This window comes from Miscanthus floridulus, chromosome 12 (assembly GCF_019320115.1).
Source record: "Miscanthus floridulus cultivar M001 chromosome 12, ASM1932011v1, whole genome shotgun sequence".
NCBI classification, from domain to species: Eukaryota; Viridiplantae; Streptophyta; class Magnoliopsida; order Poales; family Poaceae; genus Miscanthus; species Miscanthus floridulus.
Genome location: NC_089591.1, coordinates 69,125,265 through 69,136,435, shown reverse-complemented (window position 1 = coordinate 69,136,435; position 11,171 = coordinate 69,125,265). Strand labels below are relative to the sequence as shown.

At 52.6% G+C, this 11,171-nt stretch overlaps 1 non-coding gene across 1 annotated transcript; it reads right to left on the bottom strand.

The window, feature by feature from the left end:
- Window positions 1-2,886: 2,886 nt before the first annotated feature.
- On the bottom strand, window positions 2,887-2,973 carry TRNAM-CAU (transfer RNA methionine (anticodon CAU)). Its single transcript is given in 2 exon segments — window positions 2,887-2,922; window positions 2,936-2,973. It is a non-coding gene; the product is annotated as a tRNA-Met (tRNA).
- Between the last annotated feature and the right edge of the window lie 8,198 nt (window positions 2,974-11,171).

Here is an 11,171-nt window from a genome sequence, read left to right as displayed (position 1 = left end):
GCTCTAGCTGGGACGACGTGATGCGCACCACGCCACCGAACGCGCGCCAGTACGTTGTACGCAGCAGCATATAGGCCGTGCTTCTGTTGGATGGTCTCCGTCGGGCCGGCGTCGCCCATGTGGGCGCCGGCGGTCGGCGCGCGCAGCACGCACGGTTGATGCCCCCCTGGTCAGCCACGAATTGACTTTGGACAGGACGACGCCCGTGCATTACGATCATGAATCATCATCCCATACTTGTAGGCAAATGCATATATATAAGAGAAAATTTCTTATTTGACACTGGGAAAATGAGTCGTTTCTTATTTGACCCTAAAATTTTTTTCGTTTCCTGTTTGACACTCACTTTAACTTTCATCCCTAATATGACACTACCGTCCGTTCCGTTAGCTTCTTCCGTTAGAGATCCTGGGACATGCTGTCAGATATTTTGATTGGGGTCAAAATTAGCCTCCGTCGAATCTCTCCTGTGCGTGTGCGTCTCCCATCCTCTCTCCCGTGCGTGAGTGTCCCAGGCTCGAACCCTAGACCAATCCGGCGGCGGGCTGATTCCTGGCGGCGGCCGGGCGTCGGCGGCAAGATGGAAGGAGATCCGCGCGGGGGAGGATGTGGATCCGGCTGGTGGCTCCCTCGGGCGGGGTGGGCGGCAGCGGCGAGCCCACCCCGACGGCGCGCACAGGCGTCGGCGGCGACCCCCCCCCGGCGGTGAGCCCCCTCGGGCTGGTTGCAGAGGCGGCGGCGAGCCCCCCTGGGCGGGGCACGAAGGCTGCGGGCGCGAGCCCCGTCGGTCGGCACGCGCTCCCCACAACCAGCTCGACAGGCGGGATCGGATCTCGACCATCGTCGCCCCACGAGATGAGCCACGACGACCCCGGCAGCTCCTCTGCCGGCGCCGGTGAGGGCGTGGACGCGCTGTCGCTGGACCTGCTCGCGCACGCGTTGGCGGGCGTGTGCGACCCGCGTGACCGCAAGTCCTACCGCCTCGCCAGCCGCGCCTTCGCGCGAGCCGAGGCCTATCCCACTGCGTCGCCGTTGAGGATAGGGAGATGGCGCCCTCGCCGCTGCCGCGGGGCTCAGGGAGCTCGTCATGGACAAGTGCCTCGGCGTCACCGACGTCGGGCTCGCCAAGGTCGCCGTCAGGTGCCCCGGGCTGGAGAAGCTCAGCGTCAAGTGGTGCCGTGAGATCTCCGACTTTGGCATCGAGCTGCTCGCCAAGAAGTGCCCCGAACTTCGCAGCGTTGACATCTCCTACCTCAAGGTAGCATCCCTGAAATTCGTATCAGTCTCTTTGGTCAGTAGTACGATTGGTCTGAAGCCTCTGATGGATTCAATTGAAAATGATTGTGACTTGACCTGTCGAGAATTCAGAAGTGTTAAATCATTTGTGAACTGACTAGAATGGGGGACAAATGTGGCAATGCTAGTAGAATGTTGTTTCCTTAAAAAACATTAAGATTCTTCTTAGAGTTTAATAGTTTATGAGATTGTTCCCTTACCAACATAGATTCTATTTCGCGTGCGCGAATCAAGTGAGCTCCAATTTCTTGTCTCTTGTTTTGCAGGTGAGCAATGAATCCCTTAGATCACTCTCCACTCTCGAGAAGTTGGAGGACATAACAATGGTTTGCTGCTTGTTTACAAACGATGATGGCCTACAGATGCTAAGTGCAGGCAACTCGCTGAAGGTAATCGCCTTGTAGGCATGTAAGTAGAGTTCCTTTGCTCTTTTTGCGCTTTTGAGTACTCATGATGCAAATGAATGTCATTTAGCAGTCAAATTCACACTGCCAGTGGTTGTTCACCTTCTGCTTTACACTTGCAGGAGCACTACCAGGAACAGCACCAGCAAAGCAACTGCAACAGCAACGAATGCAGTAACCCCACAAACGACAGCAGCAGCAGCAATAACAACAACAACCGCAAGAGAGAGGCAGAAGACAATGAAGAAATTTTGCCCCAGAGAAACAGATCAAGGCACAGCTAGCTGCAAACTGATTATAGGAGAATTAACCCCCGTTTTCTCCCTTTATTTATTCTTTGTTTTACTTAGCTTTTGGCAAACTAATTTGTAACACAAGAGAATTAACCCCCTTGTTCATATGAACTTGCTATATCATGTGTCATTATCATGCTGTGTAAATAGTGAAAAAAATATTGTATAAACATCTTACAAATCATGTTGCTGTATCATGTTGAAAAAAAAAGAGAAAAAATGGCATCCCAGCGTCTGCACACTGGCCACCAGCAAAAAGAGAAGAAGAAAAAAACAGCGGCCAGCTTGCATGCGGCATGTCTAGCAAAATTGAGAAAAAAAAGAGAGCAACCAGCGACCAGATACGCTGCATGCATGCGCCTAGGGCCTAACGTCTGCATGCGCCTAGAGGAAAAAATGTCTTTTTAACAGCCACTTAACACCGTTAGCTAGTAGATTTGACTGCGGTGTCATATTAGGGATGAAAATTGAAGTGAGTGTCAAATAGGAAACGAAAAAATTTTCAGAGCTAAAAAACAACTTATTTTCTCAGTGTCAAATAAAAAATTTTCTCTCTCTCTCTCTCTATATATATATATATATATATATATATATATATATATATATATATAACGGTATAAGTTTTTATCCCTGCGGATAGATAAGAGAATGTTTGTGAAGTCTCCGCTAATAAAGTATCGTGCGACTCCAACTCGGCATGTGCAAAGATATCTCAGCTCGGACCATGTGCTTATGATGAGTTCTTGTTCCATCTCGCAGATATAAAAAGGATAATAAATAAAGAAAAGGGTGGCGCTGGGCTGCGTGCAGGGGGCCGCGAATTCGGCAGGAAAGGCAGCATGCTCGACAGCTCGAGGCGGGAAAAATATTGGGGAAAGGAAAAAAAATTGATTTGGGGTGAGAGAGGCTCGAACTCTCGACCTCAGGATAACTCAGCTCAGCTATGAGACCTACGCGCTAGCCAACTGCGCCACCACCCCTTTGTGCTCATGTTCAGATTTTCATCTTAATCATAACTACATATCCGGCGGCACACCGCCTCTACACTTCTGCGGCGACGACGATGCTCCCCGGAGACACGAGCGTCGTTCGGCTGGTCCGGGACGTTCACGTGCTATGGATCGCGTACATACTCACCGCGTTCGCGCCACGCACACAGGAGGCAGGACATCTCCATCAGCTCCGACTTGGCGTGCCTCCCTTCTGCGGCGGCAATGCGATGCGCTCCCCGGCAATTCGATGGTTGTGACGGTAGTCTCGTCGGCCACAACACCGTTTGTCCGTTTGAGTGGTGGGCGAGGAGATAGAGACATTGCCGTCAATGCAAACCGCGAGAGCTCTTTTGCACTGCTCGGCACGTCGCGCCACTACGCCCACGCTACAAGCTCCAGACATGTGACAAACATTCAAACAACCTTGTGGCGTCGTCTGCAGGATAATGTTCCCTCTCTCTTCGCCGCCGACAATGGCAGACGAGGTGTCAAGTGTCAACCTCTTCAGGGATAGGGAAGATGACTCCCGTGTAACCGTGTTGCAAGGCCAAAGACCTGGTTGGATGGCGTCGTCGGCATGTCCTCCCGGAGTCCCGGTCGTCTTCTTCTTCTTCTTCTCCTACGTCCGATGCCGTCGGCGTGGCAGCCTTCTCGTGGGTCTTCCACGTCCACTCTTCCCACGCTCTCTCCTCCTCTTTCCTTCCGGTCGTCCCCGTGACGTGGATGGAGTAACAAAGTAACCAGGTCCGTCACGTCAACTTCGAATCTCCCGTAGGCCCGTACAAATCAAGTTGCCAAGATGCATTCCAAATACAACTGCGACTCGACGATGGTGCACCCTTCAAAAAGTTTTTCTTCTTTTTCTTTTTTTTTTTGAATCACAAAAGGTAGGAGTAAATCTTCCCAATGACGAAGACCGTTGGTGTCTCGGAATAAAAACAGCAACGAACGTGCGCGTCCTAGATACGAAACGATACGATACGATACGATACGACACGATGGGGAAGAAGAGGGCAGGCGACAGCGAGACCGAGAGGAGCAAGAGAAGGCTGGTGGCGGCGTTAGGCACGCCAGACGTGAAGAAGAGGAGGAGCGGGAGTGTCGATAGAATATGGTCGGTAGTCTTTTAAAAGGTATCCCACGAAGGTAGATTGATTAGTAGAGGATCATGAGATCAAGAATATGGTCGGTAGTCCCCGGTGTAGCTGGCGATGTCCGAGCGCCGAGGAGTCTCCGGCGTAGCTGGCGATGTCCGAGCGCCGAGGAGTCCCCGGCGTCGCTGGCGATGTCCGAGCACCGAGGAGATCCCGGCGTAGCTGGCGATGTCCGAGCACCGAGGAGTCCCCGGTGTAGGCAGCGATGTCCGAGCACCGAGTAGTTCCCGGCGTAGCGGGCGACGTCCGAGCACCGAGGAGTCCCCAGCGTAGCTGGCGATGTCCGAACCCCGAGGAGCCCCCGGCGTAGCTGGCGATGTCCGAGCACAGAGGAGTCCCTGGCGTAGCTGGCGATGTCCGAGCACCGAGGAGATCTCGGCGTAGCTAACGATGTCCGAGCACCGAGGAGTCCCCGGCGTAACTGGCGATGTCCGCAAGGTGAAGTGGGATGAAGTGTGCCCACTTAGTCCTCGAGCACGAAGAATCCGAGGACCGAGGAGTAACCGACGTAGCTGGCGATGAAGGACGAGCGATGAACGGTCTAGTCAACTGGTCGGCGGTGAAATGAACATTGAGTAGAAGCGACCAGCGAAAAGTCCGATCAACTGGTCGGCGACGAAGTCTATGGACCTAGCGGTCCGACCAGTTGATCGGTGGAGAAGCCCGAGCACTAGGTGGTCCGATCACCTAGACGATGATCCTGTAATACAAACATGTAGAACGGGTAGTACATGATGTAAAAATATATGAACTCCGGAGAAAAATCAGCAATGACGATGAAATAGCACATGTAGCTCGCCGATCAGTTGATGTGAAGATGTATTTAATATAAACCACCCGAACAATTAGTGTGTAGCTGAGTCTCCGGCCCTATCTAGCCTGTTAATCATAACGCGGAGCGCGGAGCCCGTGCACGTGTAGGAGGAACATGCGTAGCTAAGGAGCCGCTGCCGATCACCCATAACGTAGAAGGCAGACGCTCGTGCACGTGTAGGGAGGAGCCAGAGACATGGCCGTCTCTGAAGGCGTCCGAGCATCAACAGGACTGTTCGAGGGTTCGAAAAATTGTTTGGAGAGCAAACATGAAGAAAACAGCCCGAAGAAATATTATGGCGATTAACGAATATCGGAGAATATTTAGAAAAATATTAAAGCATGACTTAGCTTTAGATAGAACGTCTGATCGGCGTGGCAGAGGGCGACATATGGCGTTATCTGGTCGGCGAGAGGATGGACGTCTCCAACCTGGTCGGTGAATCTGCCCCTCAGGGCATGTTGGTAAGCGACGGTGGCGTTGGTGAACCCGAAGAGTAGGGCCGTAACCCCTGGAGTATCCCGAGCAGCCTCCGATAGATCTGGATCGGAGGGTGGTCGGCGCTAAACCAGAGTGTCCAGAGCCGATTCGGCGATGGAGAGACAATCGACGAGCTTCTGACCAACCTGATCGATTGATGTGATCAGATCGTCGTTGTTGATCTGCCTCCTCTGGTAGCGAGAAAGCGGGAAGCGAGTTATTGATGAAGGTGACCTCGGAGGTGGTTTCGAGATCGGATCTGCAGTCACAGGTGCGGGGGTGATCGACGCAGAATCGATCTGCACCGGCTTGAGGAGCTCTCCGACTCCGTCGGCGTTGACGATCCACGAGATCGATCCGACCGTGAAGATCTAGCCAGGCTGCGGGAGGAATGAAGAGCCTGTGGAAAAAACCATCTTGTTCGACAAGGAAACATCATGCAAGCCCCTACCTGGCGCGCCAACTGTCGACAGAATATCGTCGACAGTCCTTCGAGGTATATCCCACGAAGGTAGATTGATCGGCAGAGGAGCGTGAGATCAAGAACAAGAAGACAACAGAGACACAGAGTTAGACAGGTTCAGACCATCAATATGACGTGACTCACTACTCTTGTGGTATGTTGGTTTGTATTAGCTATCGTATGATATCGCATGCCTGCAGATGTATGTATCTTGTCCGTTAGGGGACCCCTGTCTCTCCTTATATACTCTGGAGGGGTAGAATTACAAGAAAAATATTATATTTGGTACTATACAATAACTTACGGTGCACACTGAACAGTGCCGTACACGTCTTAATCTTATGGGCTGGGCCACCTCTGATGGTACAACCCATGTCTTGTCTCGTGGATACCGGACGCCATACCCCACATGGAGCCCGACTACCGATGCTGCAGCAGTCCTGTGCGACTGACGTCGTGGGCAACATCCTCGCCCGTGTCCCGGCGCGCACCGCGGTGGCGTCCATCGCGCTCGATCTCGAAGCAGAACCGCCGGCTGATCCGCAGCCCCGAGTTCCGGAGCCTCCACTGCCGGCTCGCCCCGCCGCTGCCTCGCCCGCACATCGCGTACCTCGTGACAACGACCGTGAGGACGCGGCCCGCCGGGAAGAACGAGGTGCCCGCCAGCGCGTTCCAGGGCTTCCACGTTTGTGGCGCCGGCGGGTTCAACAGCAACGCCCCGGCCCCGATGCGTGCCGCGCTCGCGGGACCGAGGTTTTCGGACGTGAGATACATCATACATCAACACGTGCAACGACATCGTGCTCCTTGCCGGTGCCAAGTACTCTGCCCGGAGCAGGTGCATCCTCTGGAACCCGGCCGTCGCAGACGCCGTGGAGGAGGTGTCCGTCCCAGGTGCAGGTGCAGATGCAGATGCTTCGACGGACGTAAAAGAGTATCGCGCACTCGGGTTGGGTTACGGCCAGAGGAGTAAAACCTACAAGCTTATACTCCTGTCCGGCTGCCGCAAGGAAGCAGAAGCAGCTCGTCGTCGTCGAGGCCACCTCTCCTTCGCGGCCGGGCGCAAGGATGACACTGTATATTTTTCGCTGGTTACCTACGCGTTGGCTGGCCTTGGGATGCAACCAACACAGATAGAGCTACCGGCTGTACGGGGGAACGCAGCAATCAGCCAGCACTCGCTTTACATGGACGGCAAAATTTACCTCCTCCTCAGCCACAGCAAGACTAACCCAGCAGCAATCCTTGCTTTTGACGTCGATGATGGTCACTTCCATCGACTTGCCGATCGCGCGCGATCCACTTGGGTACACGTCCGGGCTGATGGAGTTGTCCGGCCGTCCATGCGTGGTGATGGAGTATGGCGGTGGCTGTGCTCTGTGGCTGCTCAATGTGGATCACCAGTGGCACCGGAGGTGCCTCATCGGCGAGCTACGTTTGGGGCGCCACATCTACCCTGGCTCAATCATAGGCGCCCGGGACTGCGGCGGCGTGCTCGTCCTATGCTACAGGGACAACTTATACAATGCCGACAGGCTCTTTCTGCACGATCTCACGACCGGCAAGATGTTCATGGCAAATTTGGAGAGCGTCGTCACATTAAAGTGTTCAGAGTCATCAAACCTCGCGTTTTGCTGGGGTTACAGGCCGACGCTCGAGGCACCGAGCAGTGTCGTTGGCAAACTCAACAAAGACAAGGACGATGGGTGCCGGGAATGCTCGACGTACATAACGAAGGCCCTGAAGCCCGTCGCTGAGCAAGATAGGAGGAAAGGCCAGGAAGCGACGCTCAACACCGTGTGCTTCATGGATTTCTTGGTCCGCATCATGCAGAAGCTACCCGAGGACATGCAGCAAGTGCTGGAGATGAAGATGACGGATTCAGATGATCCAGATTTCACTTTTGAGAATGTACTGTTTGATGATTAAGCTAAGGTTTTGTAATACACTAGAAACATGTCCGTGCGCTAGTACGTACAATTTATTTCGAGTGCTCATGCCAATAACAGTGAGCTACCTATTTTTGTTGGACTTAACTGGGCTTATCCCAATCTTGAACAAATAAATTTCAAGGCTCATAATAAATATTAGTGCAACAAAAATTAATCCTTATGTTTTGTGTGCACTTGATGTGAGTTAAAAGAAGGTAAAAGACCATTCATATGCCTGCCAGTGTGCCGTGACATGTATATGCCCTCGGGCAGCCAGACCATGACAGGAGTGGTAATACGGAGACGAAGGTTTTCTAGCTTGAAACTCAAAGCGGAAGGGTATAAGAGTACGTGACAATCAGCGGCGGATCCACAGGAGGAGGGGGGGGGGGGGGGGGGGGGGGGGGGGCCTCCAGCCCCCCTAATTTCTTGATTTCAAGCCTAATTACTGTAACAAAAGCTTGATTTCACCATTAAATCTTCATGCAAATCAACATTTCTATTGTTTTAGCCCCCCCTTATCCCGCATCGTGCATCCGCCACTGGTGACGATGGGCCGAGGGAGAGAGCGGGAGTGATAAGGTCTAAAATGAGCATTATGAGGTACAGTTATGTTAAACCATGGTGATTAAAGTGCAACACATAAACAATCCACCAGGACGTACGGTTACATAATAATAATTTATAGAAAAAGGAAGGATTTTTATAAAAAATTGCACAACCTTATCCATTTGAGGTGTGTTTGGCAACTACTCCCTCCATTCTAAATTACACGACATTTTGGCTTTATAGATTTATAGCTTTTGCTACGTACTTAGATATACATTATGTCTAGATACATAGTAAAAGCAATGCATCTAGAAAAAAGCTAAAATGTCTTATAATTTGAAATGGAGGGAGTACATGGGAAGAGGCATGAGAATTGGTAGTGGGAATTTGAGTGAGTTATGGTGAGAATTTGACTTTTAAGCCCTGTTTGGCATGGCTTCTTCATCGACTTTAGGAGCCGTATGGAGCTGTTTTGTGTCAAACGGGGTAAAATAAAACGGCTTCATCCAGGAATCCCCTTAAATTATGCTCTCACATAGGTTTAAGGTAGGATGGAGCTAAAAATAGTGGCTTCACTTGGCTTCACCTCATCCTACGTGGCATTCTGAGAGAGCGTGTTCTAAGGAACTCTATATGTGGAGCTGCTTTGCCAAACAATTTACCAAAACGGTTCCAGCTCCACTGATGGAGCTGTTCATGAAGCTGAAGCCCCCCAAAATGATTTCACTAGTGAAATAGAGCCGTGCCAAACATGACCTTAGTCATAATCTCTTGTTTGGTTTGTGAAGGGAAATGAGAGCGGGAGTTATTGGTGTGGGGGTTTTGAGTGCGAAATTATATGATAAGTCATGATGGACGGTTAGGATATATCTATCTTTCATTGAGAGTATAATTATATTCTCACTCAATTACCACCCCTCCTCACGGAATTGATTAGCGGGAGTTACCCTATAAACTCCTATTCCCCTTTCCCACATAGACTATTCCCGTTCGCACAAAACTAACAAAAGATGCTGGTGCATTGGTGCACCCTTGAAAAAGCTTTTTTTTTTAATCACAAAAGGTAAATCTTTCCAATGACGATGACAGTTTTTTTGAGATTTGAGATAAAATGACGAAGATAGTTGGTGTCACGGAATATAAACAGCAACGAACGCGCGAGTTCCGGATACGATACGATACGATGGGGAAGAGGGCAGGCGAGCGCGAGACCGAGGAGCAAGAGAAGGCGGCGGCGGGCACGCCAGAAGCGAAGAAGAGGAAGGGAGGGACCAACGATGGCGCGCCATCAGGCGCAGGCCTGTGCGACGACGTCGTGGGCAACATCCTCGCCCGCGTCCCGGCGCACACCGCGGTGGCGTCGACGGCGCTCTCGAGGCGGCACCGCCGGCTGATCCGCAGCCCCGAGTTCCGACGCCTCCACCGCCGGCTCGCCCCGCCGCTGCCTCGCCCGCACATCGCGTACCTCGTGACAGCGCAAGTAAGGCGGAGGCGCGCGCAGGACGAGCCCGACGATGCCGAGGTGCCCGCCAGCGTGTTCCAGGGATTCCACGTCGCCGGCGCTGGGTTCAACGGCAACGTCATCGCTCCGATGTGCGCTCACGGGACGGAGGTACCTCGGCATGGAATACGTCAACACATGCAACGGCGTCCTGCTCCTTGCCGCCGGCGGTGGCAAGGGCTCTGCCCGGTGCAGGTGCTTCCTCTGGAACCCGGCCGTCGCGGACGTCGTGGAGGAGGTATCCGTCTCCGTCCCAGATGCAGTTGCTTCAACGCACGTAGTAAAAGATTACCGCGCGCTCGGCTTGGGTTACGGCCAGAGGAGTAAAACCTACAAGCTTATACTCCTGTCCCGCCGCCGCAAGAAGAAAGCAGCAACTCGTGGAGACCACCGCGCCGCCGCCGGGCGCAACCATGGCACTGCTGATGAATATTCGCTGGTTACCGACGCGCTCCCTGACCTTGGGAAGCCGGCAGCAGAGACAGAGCTACCTGTAACAAACCGGATTTTTGGAGAAGCAAAAAATAACTTTTTAAATTTTTTCCCGCAATGAGTGAAGCATGTAGACGCTAGGTCAAACCTAGGTCAAACTGAGACCAATTTATAAATAAATTGTTGCATATATATAGTAATGCTTGTAGGAGCTTGCCGGAGTTTCTTGGTTGAGGTATGGTTTTGTGTTAGAGCGCAAGTCCGTAGCAAATCCTTTTGATCCATTCTAGAATATCTTATGAATCCCTTTACCTCTCTCGATTCGTTCCAATATCCCTGAACCTCATTCCCTTCGATCCAATTCACTCACTCAATCAACTTCTTTACGATATCAACGCTCGTGTGTTTCCAACCCGTGTCGTGGACCCTAGAACCCTAGTGGACCCCCATAAAGGTTTGTATATGTTGGCAACACGTGCACACATGTATAGGAGCCATGGAGTACATCAGATATAGTGATAAGAAATAGAAAAGACTTAGAAAAAGAATGGGCAAATGGAAAAGGCCATCGGCCCACTCGCACCTCCCGTGGCCCGCCTGGCCAGCTAGCTGCACAAGCCCAACTTGCCCTCCACTGCCCTGTCGGCCCACCCGACCTCTCTCCCTTTTTCCTGGCCCAGCTCGCGCTCGCGCTCACCCGCAACCAGCATGCGCGCGTACACAGCCCAGCAGGCTGAGGCCCAGCTCGCGCTCGGCCGCACCCACATCACCACAGAAGAAGCCGGCGCCCCCACTCCAACCCTAGGAGCAAGTTGCTCCCAGGCGCCGCCGCCGCCGCCCCGCGAAGGCAAACCGCACGACG